This window comes from Bubalus kerabau, chromosome 4 (assembly GCF_029407905.1).
Source record: "Bubalus kerabau isolate K-KA32 ecotype Philippines breed swamp buffalo chromosome 4, PCC_UOA_SB_1v2, whole genome shotgun sequence".
Classification (NCBI taxonomy): domain Eukaryota; kingdom Metazoa; phylum Chordata; class Mammalia; order Artiodactyla; family Bovidae; genus Bubalus; species Bubalus kerabau.
The window spans coordinates 136,392,186-136,404,242 of NC_073627.1; the positions used below are offsets into that span (position 1 = coordinate 136,392,186).

At 52.3% G+C, this 12,057-nt stretch overlaps 1 protein-coding gene across 3 annotated transcripts in view; it reads right to left on the reverse strand.

Moving 5' to 3' along the window:
• Positions 1-12,057, reverse strand: part of PEBP4 (phosphatidylethanolamine binding protein 4) — a 218,372-nt gene that overhangs the window by 15,210 nt on the left and 191,105 nt on the right. The gene's annotated exons all lie outside the window — the stretch shown is intronic.

The following is a 12,057-nucleotide window of genomic DNA, read 5'->3' on the forward strand; positions in this document are numbered from 1 at the left end:
TAGGGGTGGGGTGGGGCAGGAGAGCATGCGATATTTCTCCTCAGGTCTCTGCGGAGCTTCTCAGAGTCTGAGTGACCCAAACCCCAGTGTGGTTTCCTTTTTACAAAAACGCAAGCCCCGTTCCATTCCAGACCCCCCATCCCCTTCCTGTTCTCCCCTTTAGGCTGCAGTTTGTCCAAGTTTGTGCCAGAATATCCCTCTCCCTCCCCTCCCCCTGCTCCTCTGTGTCCAGCTAGGTCGCCTGTGGTGGGAAGAAGAGGCAGGAGACTGCATAAGGATGGAGCCCTGCTTTGAGCCCCACTTCCACTGTTTCCTGCGTGTCTTTTGATGTCCTTGCCCTCACCCTCACCCCATCTTGTTTGCTCAGTAGCACCCAGGTAGCCTTCTAATTCAGCCCCTCAGATGGACCCGAGCTCTGCTTACCCCCTCTCCCCCAGTATCAGGCCAGGCCTTATCCAGGGCTGGCTTGAGACCCCGGTGTGGCCAGCAGCTGAGGTGCTGGGGTGGCAGGATGTGTGGGGGAAATGGAGGCCCCTCCCCTGGATACCCTTCTCTCTCCCAGGAGAGGCGGGGAGGACCTGAGGCCTTCCAGTCGCTTTCTCTGAATAGCTCCCTGGCCTCTCTAGCAGGACTGAAAGGTGGGTGCTGAGGCCAGGGAAGCCCAGCCCAGCCTGGCCTCCCCCTCGTTCCCAGCCTCCCTCTCATTCCTTCCCAAGTCAGACCGGCCAGTGGTTTGTTTAAACAAAACAATAGCAACCTAGGCCGGCTGTTTCTTTTCAATTCCCCACAGGCTTGGGTCCCACCCAGAGTGATAAACAGGCCTCTCTCCTGGTGCAAGCACAGAGAGGGGGCGAGGGCGCGGTAGGCCCTGGGCCTGTAGGGTCAGAGCAGTGTGGAAAGTCTGATCGTAGCCTCCATGAGGGTGGGGAGGCTCTCCGTCCCCTCCCTTTCACTCTGGGGAGTCTTTTTCTCCTTGGCCGGGGCTGGCTTGGCAAGGACACATGCAAACCCTTAGTAACACTGGCGGCCCTTCCTGCCCGCCTTCCCCTGCCCACTGCCCCCGAGATCGGCTGAGGCAGCTGCCAGGGGCCGTGAGCAGATGGTACTGATGGCCTGGAGAGCCTAGAGGGTCTCTCGGGACCCTGTCCTTGGACAGACGCTTATCCTTGTTGGCAGGAAAAGCACCATGGAAAGTTCTGAGAAAGGACCAGGCAGCAGAAGGGTCCCTGAATGTGGTCAGCTCGGTTGGTGTTTACTCAAGCTGGGTTGGGAATTGGCTAAGCTCCCCTTTGGCCATCAACCGTCCTCAGGGGCTTAACGTTTCTACCACAGAACTAACACCTGGTGGGGGCCTTAGCAAACCAAATCCAAGGGTGAGCAAGTTGAGTCCCCAAAAGAGCTCAGACAACATGTCCAGCACCACACAAGTGGTGAGTGAGCGAATGCCAGAATGTTCTAGGAGGAGGGGGCCTCAGACCCTTTGACCTTGGACCCACAGTACTTCTAAGACACTGTGACAATCCCTTTCCTTCTCTAGGAGGTGTTTTTTGGAAAAAGTGAAAGGCTTAGTTGCTCAGTCATGTCTGACTCTTTGCGACCCTGTGGACTCTAGCCCGCCAGACTCTGCTGACTATGGGATTCTCCAGGCAAGGATGCTGGAGTGGGTAGCCATTTCCTTCTTCAGGGGATCTTCCCAACCTAGAGATTGAAACCAGGTCTCCTGCAATGTAGGCAGATTCTTCACTATCTGAGCCACTCACCGTTATGTATTAATTTTTCTTGGCAGTACCCTGTGGCATGCAGGATCCTTGTTCCCTGACCAGGGATTGAACATGCACCCCTTGCATTGGAAGCATGGAGTCTTAACCACTGGACCACTAGGGAAGTCCCAGGAAGACCATTATTAATGTATACAGATATTATCCAGCTAGTGGAAGACAGGGAGGCCTGGCGTGCTGCAGTCCGTGGGGTTGCAAAGAATCGGACTTGACTGAGTGATTGAACAACATTACCTGGAGGACTGGGGCTCCTGTGGCAATGATTACGCACCCCCTCAACACCACCCCCATCCCATGTGAAAACATGAACTCTCCTAAAGCATCATCATGGCTTGCAGTGTCGCACATCACCTTAGAAAGCTGGAAAGTCACCTTAGACAGCTGGAAAGCTTTGGAGATGCAGGAGATTCAGGGGAATTTTGAAGAGAAGAGGGAAATCTATTATTCAGAGGAGACAGGGTTGAGGGAAGTACCCTGAGAGTGGCAACAAGCTCAGCATTTGAGGACCAGACCCCACACCTGTCGAGTCAGCAGAGAAGAGCTTTGGCAGGAGAGCCTCAGGAGGGGAGGGCTTCCTTTCTTTCCCTACTACCCTCTTCTCGGCCCCCAGGCGTGCTGCTCCTCTTTAAGACTGGCACAGACAAAACTTCCTTTCCCTAACTATAGCTAAGACAGGTGGACATTTTCAAAAGGAACGTGTCTGAATGCAGATTTTTAAAAAGGAAATAATGACAGAAATTACACACAGCATGAAAATAGTTGGATTGCTAATCCTCAAGAACACTGAGAAGTCCGGGATGGGTTTTCTGGGATTTCAGTATGGGAGCACCGGAGGTGTTTTGTCAGTGTGCTTGGGAGGATGTTCTGGGCCTTTCTAAGTCACAGGGACCCCCTGGCCTTGGGACAGCAACTCCTTTCCTCATCAGCATCCTCTGGAAATGCGGAACCCAACACTCAACATCCTCTTAGCAGGGGGAGGGGAGCAAGAGGTGGGAAATTGCTGAGTTGGACCCTTAAATGCTCAGGATATAAGATAGTCTCCCCTCTTTTTAGATTCTGGTGCTTGATGTGTGCATGTGTACATCCATGTGTGTGTAAACGTGCATGTGTGTGCATGAAGGGTGTGTACAGAGCTGGGTGGCACACAAACTGACACATACTATTCTATCACAGAGAAGAAGCTCAACTCTGTGGACCCTATGGAGGAATGTCCTGGTTTATAGAACATGAGACTTTCCATCTAGCTCTCTCCCACCTCAGAACCCATCGTGTCTTGTTGAGCTAGTTTGAAACTGACATGTGAGATGTTTAAGAAGAGCTGTGGCTCGACGGGGAGTTGCAGCAACCTCATTTCATGGACCAGGGTGATGCAGGCTGTCTCAGCCAGGGTTGTTCTGACTGGGGCTTGTCTCAGGGCAAGTAAAGAACACAGTGCTGGGCTTTCCTGGTGGCTCAGAGGTAAAGAATCCACCTTGCAAATGCAGGAGACATAGGTTCGATCCCTGATCCAGGAAGATCCCACATGCCATGGAGCAGCTAAGCCTGTGCACCACAATTGCTGAGCCTGTGCTCTAGAGCCGGGGAGCCACAATTACTGAGCCCATGTGCCCTAGAGCCCATGCTCTGCAACAAGAGAAGCCTCTGGAGCGAGAAGCCCGAGTACCGCAACTACAGAGTAGCCCCTGCTCGCCACAACTAGAGAAAAGCCTGAGCGGCAACGAAGACCCAGCACAGCCTAAATAAATAAAATTATTAAAAAACAAAACAAAACACAGTGCTGGAAGCTGACAGCTGCCCCCCATCCCATCTTACATTTGTAACGAGCTTTTAGTATTTATTCTCGAGGGTACTGTCCAATCAATGGATCTGACAGCAGCTCTTGTATGGGAAGGGCAGAGATTGGTCTCCCCATTTGACTGGAGAGAAACCCAGAGGAGCTTCAGCTTCTCAAGGGCAGGAGCTGTATCCTTTCTATCTTTGTAGCTCTCAAGATACTTGGCACACAGGAGGGGTATTAGATGTTCTCAGTGCCCTGGCCCATGCCCTGGCTCAGTGGCTCCACCTTCAACCTGTTTCTCCTGGTCCCAGGCCAGCACCAGCCTCCAGAGCTTGCTTCACCCCCAGCCCCCATGCATCAGGGCAGATGTGCTGGGGTGTTAAACTTCCCTGGCAATAGCTCTTAACCAATAACTGATGGGAATTGGTGTATAAGTGCTCCAGGAATCCACAGTGGAACTTGCATGCTCACGCACCTTCCTTTTCCTGTCTTACCCACTGCCTAACTAGTGCTCTCTTGTGTCCCCAGCAAAATAAACTGCTTGTGTCAAAATACTTGTCTCAGGCTCTGCTTCTGGGGGACCCCCAAGCAAAGACAGCTTTAAGGGTCCAATAGACATTTGGAGATGAATGAAGGCTTTGTCTTTCAGAGGTGGCTGACTTTTTAAAAAATTTTTATTTACTTATTTTTGGCGGTGTCGAGTCTTAGTTGTGGTACATGGGCTTCTCTCTGGTTGTGGAGTGCCATCTCAGTAGCTGTGGCATGCAGGCTTAGTTGCCCGGTGGCATGTGGGATCTTAGTTCCCTGACCAGGAATTGAACCTTTCGTCCCTTGCATTGAAAGGCAGAGTCTTAACCACTGGACCACCAGGGAAGTCCCTTGGTCCTAGCCTCTCCTGATGAGACCACACTGCTACTGTCTGGACCTGGGTCCTTCTGCCTTCCCAGGCCAGGCCCCAGAGTTCCCTGACAGAATTGGTCCCTGATATACTGTGTATGTGCTAAGTCACTTTAGTCATGTCTGACTCTTGCGTCCCCGTGGACTGTAGCCCGCCAGTCTCCTTTGTCCATGGGATTTCCTCAGGTAAGAATACTGAAGTGGGTTGCCATTTCCTCCTACAGGGGATTTTCCCAATGCAGGGATGGGACCCTGAAATGTGAAACCCTTGGAAAGCCACAAACAGGTGAGCCATCTAGATGAAAGTCACCTCAGTCCTTTATTTCTTGTCCCCTTGGGTACAGCTGGAGAGCTACATTCCCTGACAATGGAGGGTCCAGAGATGCCCCCTCCCCCAGCCGGGGGAGCCCTTTAGCTAAGGGCTCTGTGAGGCGTGGTTGCCAGATTTGGGTAGTGAGATCTGGAGGGCGGGGCAGGGGTCTGGTTCAGCGCTGCTCTCAGGAGGGAAGCTGGTCCCGCTTCCTCACTTCCCTTCAATGACCTCCAGGCAACTGCCCACCCAACTGGGCATTCATGGAGGTCCCAGGTACTCGGGCTTGCTGAACCCCTGAGCAGAGGGCCTGCGGCACCTTTCTGAGAAGATGATTTAATTTCTTCACCCACCTCTTCCCATCAGGGCGGGAGGATGCACTTCTCCCGCCTGGCTTCAAACCTCCGTCAGAGTGGGAAGTTTTACTTTGTGATCTCTGGGTCGGAGGGTGGGGTGCCCATCGAGAGAGTCCTGAACTTGAAAGGTGAGGTATAAAAGGGTGTCATGCAAATAAGGGAGAGCAGAGGGAGAAATGAGCAAAACAGAGCACTTGTGTGTGTGGGGGGAGGGGGCGGTGGGGCGGAGCGGGGAATGGAAAAGAAGGGAAAATAGGACAGAGTTCCAGGCCCTGACACTGGCACTGAACGAGATGCTCCTTGCTGTCTGCACAGCTGCCTGCAAGTTGCCAAGTGGCAAAGGATCTAAGAAAAGGCACAAGATTAGAAAGTGCTACCCAGCAATCTATGGATTCTGCAGTCCACAAGGGGTAAGTGAGTGGTAGGCACTGACAGCTCCTGGTATCTGAAGTTCCCCAGGGCTGCGGCTGCCAGGCCTCCTAACACCCGCCTGGAGAGGACCCAGCCAGGGATACTGTGCCTGCTCCAAGGGGAAGCCTGCGATCCATTAATCCTGTGGCCTGCTTTTTTGCCCTGGGGCTGGGAAAACGGGCTGGCCATTGAGGCGGGTGGAATGGAATCCATGGGAAGTGGTAAGAAGGAAGCACAGACCTGAGCCCTCCAGGGAGCTGAGTGCTTACAGGCTCGAGGGTGTAGGATGGCCAATTTTTCTTTGCACCGGTTTCCCTCAAGAAGTGTCAGCATCAAGGACCTGATAGACTTCCTCTGGCATCTTCAAGGATAGGGCGGTTGCATGGCGAATTTCATCATTAGAAAATGCCCAAGGATGGCCAGCAAATTCTGGTATATCACACCAACTGGCAATAGGACCCTTGGGTTTTGATTCCTAGTTTGGCTTCAAATCTGGAGTCAGTTACTTTCCTGCATCTCCAGATGCCAAAATGGGTTGGGGCGAGGTAGGGTATAGCTGGTGTGCTTCTTGGAGTAAGCAGTTACCGGGATGGGAGGGACTTCATCTCTCTCCACATCTCTGGGTTAAGAGGCAAGATTTCCCAAGGCCTGAGTCAAGGTTGCTTGTGTCTAACAAGTACAGGTTGTCCAAGTCTTTTGTTCCAGGTCACGTGGAGGTGTGTGTGGTTCCTAAAGAAGCCACGCTGTCTTGCACCTGTGTGTATGTGATAGTATTGAGCATAGAGTTGGCCCCAAGGGATGCTGGCTGGGGAGATGGGTAGATTCAATGAATGAGAAGTCCTGTGAAATAGGAATTAAGACACATTTTATGGTATTGAGGAATACATGATCTAGTGGGGCAGACATACTGTCAAAGAAATAACTGTATTATACATCTAAATAATTGCAGTCTATAGGAAATCCTGGAGGAGGATAGAAGAAGGAAATTGCAACTGCTTGGGGTTAGTGATCAGGGAAAGCTATTGAAAGGAGGCTGTACTCCACCTGGGCTTTGAAGGGTATGTAGGAGTTTTCCAGTTTTCTAGTGGACTGGATAGGGGAAGGAAGGGGCATTTTAAGTTGAGGAAGTTGCATAAGCAACGTATAAATATGTAAACAAGACATGGAAAGAACAGGTGGGTCTGGAAGAAGCTCAAGTTAAGGCTTGAAATGTAGGCTGGGGTTAAGCTTCAATGGCTGGTAATGCTTCTGATATCTGAGAATCAAAGCCATCAACAACCCAAACTTTGTGTCCACAGACCCCAGGCAAGACTTTTTCTGTTTTCCACATACTCAGCAACTGTGTCCCAGGAGCCTCACTGAAGTGGGCTGGTCAGCTGCCTCTCTGGTCAAGAAAGAATCTGGGTGGGACTAGGCTTTGGGACATGGCCCACATGGCAGGTCAGATCTGGATGGAGCTGAACCCTGTGACCATGGTCTCACTCAGAGCAGGTGAGTATGGGACCCTCGAACTCCAGCCCATCCCCATTGCAGACTGTTAGTTTTTCAGTTTTAGGTAATGAAAGTACAGTATGTTCATTACAGAAAAAATTTAAGACTCAGGAGAAAAAAAAAACTAGAGAGAGAAAGAATCCCCGGGATTACTCTGCATAGAGATAATGGCCCTGAGAACATCAGGGCTCCCTTCTTTGCATTTGGGTCCCAAAGCTTCTTGTTACACAAGTGTCAGCTTCGAGCCTGTTATCCCTTCTGGGGTCGGCATTGGCTGGATGCCCATCTCCTTGGGGAAACTTTCCCTAGTTGCTCTGAGTCTCTGAAGCTCAGAGACTGATTTGGACCTCAGGAGATGGTGGACTGCCCCCCTCTTTGACCCTGGCCTGCTACAGGTTACCCATTCTCTGGATGTAGCATCAAGGTAGGGTTAGGATGAGAGTGGGAAGGAAAAAAGGAGTAAAGAACTCAATGTAGGGTCTCATTAAACCTGTCCCAATTAGAAACAGTCAAGAAATATTAAGATAGATTGGGAGCAAATATCATGAGGTGATAGCTAAATATAATTATTATGCATTATTGTCAGCTTAGGCTAAAGACTGCCATTTCCAGACACACGGAACAAACACAGAAGCTTTCGGTACCAACAACAGGTTGCCAGAATGCTTCATTTATTTGAACTCATGTAGGGAATTGGGTATTTTTCATAAGAACATTTCCCTGGTCTCTCAAATCTTATATGTTTAGTTCCACAACTCCTTTGATTTTAACTATTATATCTTGGATAGTGATCTTATTAAAACACTAGTTCTCATGTTCTTCAACACACACACACACACACACACACACACACACATACACACACATGGAGAATACCTCCTGTAATTTTAAACACCATGGTGGTATACTCACAGTGAATAACCTGTTTTTCACCTTGCAACAACACAAGACTGCAGTGTTCAAAAATAAATACAAAGAACGGGCCATTCAGCCTTCCACCTGCTCCAACCTCCTCCAGGTCCAATAATTTAATATAGACGTCACGGTCAGTACATAAAGACAGGGGAACCACCTCCTGCGGGGCACCTACAATGAGGCAGGCATTTTGCCAGCATCTTGGCGCAAGCTAGCTCACTCCGGTCTCTGCCTTGTAGCCCATTTGCTGCTAAGGAGACCACCCCCCACCATTGAGAGAATGGAAGTCCTCAGTCCTGCTGAGAGAGCCGAGCTTCGTGTCTGGTGTCTGGCACTGCAAGAACCAGGGATTTGGTGCCATGGGGTTAAAGCATGGATCAGTGACTGAGCTGTTAACACAGCTGTTCCAAAGGGCAACCTGGGCACTGGTCCAATGTCATTACCTATTAGCCGCATGACTTTGAGCAAGACACTTAATTTCCCAGCGTCTTAGTCTCCATACCTGTAAAGTAGCAACGATAATGATACCTGCCCTGGTTTCCTCACAGGCTCGTGAAGAAGAAATTAGGAAATGGGATAGTATGAGATCCTGTGGTGTCATCTGAGTGTAAGGGTCATGACAGGCCTCCTTTCCGCAGGGTTCAGCGTGGAAGGAGAGGGCCGAGGTCACTGCTGCCCAGGCTGAGTGGGGAGGGGACACTGCCTCCAGCTGCCACTTGCTCAGAACCCATCCCACTGGCTATCTTTTGCTGTGATTGACTCAGGAAGCCTCCTGGCAGGGTCAGCCTCATGAAGCTAATGGGGCACCATGGGCTCAGAGATTACTCAGCTGTGAATGTGGGGCCCGTCCCGCTGGGCTGGCACTCGCCCGGCTGTGCAGAGCGTGTGGCACATGATGTTTATTAATATGCCTTGATGAGGAGCATTAGTGTCTACTAATGACACCATCTGAGCCTGGCCTCCCTTCTCCTGTTCCTCTCTCTTCCCCTTCCTGTGGAGACACACACCCACTCACATAGAGATGTCGGCCCTCGGAGGAGGGACAGAAGGCACAGTTGCCCCCCACACCCCGGGAAGGCAGGGGCTGGGATGGGGGTCCAGTCACAGGGGTCAGACAGAGGATCCAGGCTAGGGGAGGAAGTAGGGTGCTGCTGGCTCAGGGGTCAGGTGGGAATCTAGCCAGAAAGTGCTTGGTGATGGGAGCAAGGGAAACAAAACAGTGGCAAGACTTTTCCAAAACTGGTGGGAAGGATGGGGAGCGGTAAGGGGGTAAGGGCGAGACAGGAGACTGGAGCTGGGGAGGGGCTGGCCCTGGCTGGGAGCAGGAGGGAGGGAGGCTAGAGGCGGGGCTGGGATGGCAGGGGTGGGGGGTGGGAGGAGGGGCGAGAGCCAGAGGAAGGGATCTGTGAGTTACGTTCACTCAGCCACACACATCCACAGCCCCCACTGATGCACACACACTCATACACACAACACATGCACTTGCATGCATACTCACGTATACATGCTCACACAGCCTTCAACTCACACACACACTTGTGCACATTCAATCACACATGCCCTCACGTGCTCACATATACATATGTTCAGTCACACACATGCTGGCATACACACATGACATGCTTATTCAATGCACACTCACATACATTCCCCCACCTACACACGTATTCACACATGCCCACACACAACACCCTCAGATACACTCACTCATGCTCACATACGGTCATACACATAGAGCCCTCCACCTTGCACACTTATCCAACACATATATACACATAACCCACACACACTCACACATGCTTATACATGTACACACTCACACATATACACTTAACACACATTCACACACACCCACACACATGCACATTTGCAAGGCACTCATACACACACACAGACAACCTTCCACACACTGCCTTTCCCAGGCAGCCTCTCACTGGTGCGTATGTCAGGGGTCATCAGGGTGGGGGGCGTTTGGGGAGGGGGCCGGTGGTGGTGAGGCTACAGTGTGGACCGTGGGACTAGGAGAAGCGGGGTGTGGGAATCTCCAGGCCTTTGGCAGGAGACCAGGACTGAGGGATGACTGATTAGGACTGAGGGCTGTGAGTAAGAACTGAGCTGTTCTCTGTTACTCTCCAGAGTCTGAGGGCCAGAGGGGTGGGGACACAGGAAGGAAGGGGAGCTGGGGCAGGAGAGGGGGTCAACTAGGAGTCGGGGGTGTCCCGGCCCTGCCCCCTGCCCTCCTGCCTGTTGTGGTGGGATGTGGCAGGCTGACCTGCCACCTGAAGCAGTAGAACAATTAGGAAACACTACGGTTAATCCTGAAACAAACAGGACTTGAGAAACTGTAGCCAGCCCGAGGGGAAGAAGCTCCAGGGCTACCTCCTCAGGCCAGCCCTTATCAACTGCATCTCTAATCTACAGCATCTAGTCTTTCTGGCTGGGTGGCTGCAACCCCAGAGGAGGGACTGCGAAGACCAGAAAGCTGGGAGGAGGCAACCTGCCCAGACCTTTTCTCCCCAGCCCTAGTTGGGCAGAGGGGGTCCAGCAACCCCCTAACTGTCCCCTGGCCCGGTGAGGAGTGCTCCAGGGCTTGTGAGTGGTCAGGGGGAGCACCAGTGTCTAGAACACTCCCTGGGTGGTTGTGAGAGCTATGTGGGGGCTCCCCCAGGTTCACCAGGTAGGGATCACCGACGGCCAAGGAGGCTTCTCATAGCATCTGGCTCAGCAGTTTCCTCTGGATCCTGGCCTTCCTGCCCCTTCCATCTACTCTCATTTTGCCTGTGTCTCCCCACCCCCCCACCCGACTGTTCTGCTCTCTACCACCAACCAGGAAACAGCCAGCTGTCTCTGGGCTCCTCTGTCCTGGTCATGGACCAGCTCTGGGATGCGATTGTCCTAGAACCCAGGCCCCAGAGGCTGGTGGGTCCTCAGTCAGGCTTCTGAGCTTAGCTGTGTCCCGCTCCTTTGCCCTATTTTCAGTTCCACACTTGGCTTCAGGAGAAAGATAAGGCTTTGTCTATACTTTGGGGTCTCTCTCTCCTTCTCCACCAAAGGGCCCAGGCCCAGGGCTGCCTTGTGAAAAGGAAGGGAGGAAGGAAGGAGAAGAGAAAAGAGAGAGGGAAGGAAGGAAGGAAGGAGAGAGGGACTTTCTGGAAGGAAGCTTGGGGATCAAGACTTTTGAGCAAGAAAAGATGCCGGCAAGGTATGGAGGCTCCAAGAAACCCTAGGCTCCTTAGAGAGGGTGACAATAAGCAGAAACAGTCTGTCTCATTCAAATCATGTCTTACTCTTTTCAGAGGGACTGACAGCGAACTTAGCCCCAGTCCCTGGCCCCTTGCTGCTCAGAGAGGCAGCAGCATCACGTGGGAATTTGTGAGAAAGGCAGGATTTGGGGCCCCACCCAGATATGGTGTGAATCAGGATCTTTCTTTTAACAAGAACTTGCGTACACACTCATCTGAGAAGCACTGCCCTGGAAGCCTGCTCCCAGGGTCCGGCGTCTCTGGACGGGGAGCGCAGGGTCCGAATCAGAGCTGCGGTGGCAGCGGTGGCGACATGAGCCCTTGTCTCTGACACTGTTCCCTTTCTGGTCTCTTCCAGGCTCAGGAGCACCCCCACCCTGCCCCCGGGGGAGGGGATCATACTTCCCAGAGCAGGACCTACCTGACCTGCAGGTGCAGAGGTGACCCCAGCTCTCAAGGCAGACTATTTGGACTGGCTGGGCTCCTGAGTGGTCGCAGGAGGTAGAGAGGGGTTGGGGCCGGGCCAGCACTGGGAGACATGAGGCCTGGTAAGCACCCCTGCTTGGAGCCATGAAAAGCAGACCCAGTTGGTGAGTCTTGGTGTCACTCACTATTCGGAACCTTTGAGTTTCTGGCCTTGGGCAAGACAGCGCCTCCTGCTGGAGGGGGCCCTGAGGAGCCACATCTGGGTGCACTGTTTGCTAGGTGCTCCTAGGGTGTTGGATACACACCCACTGGTGCTTCCTTCTTCCCATCCTGCTCCCCACTCCCAACCCTATTTGAGGAGGGGGAAATGCTTATTCCCAAGGTGCTCATTCATTTATTTTATGTTTTTGGCCGTGAGGCTTGTTGGATCTTAGTTCCCCCACTAGGGATAGAA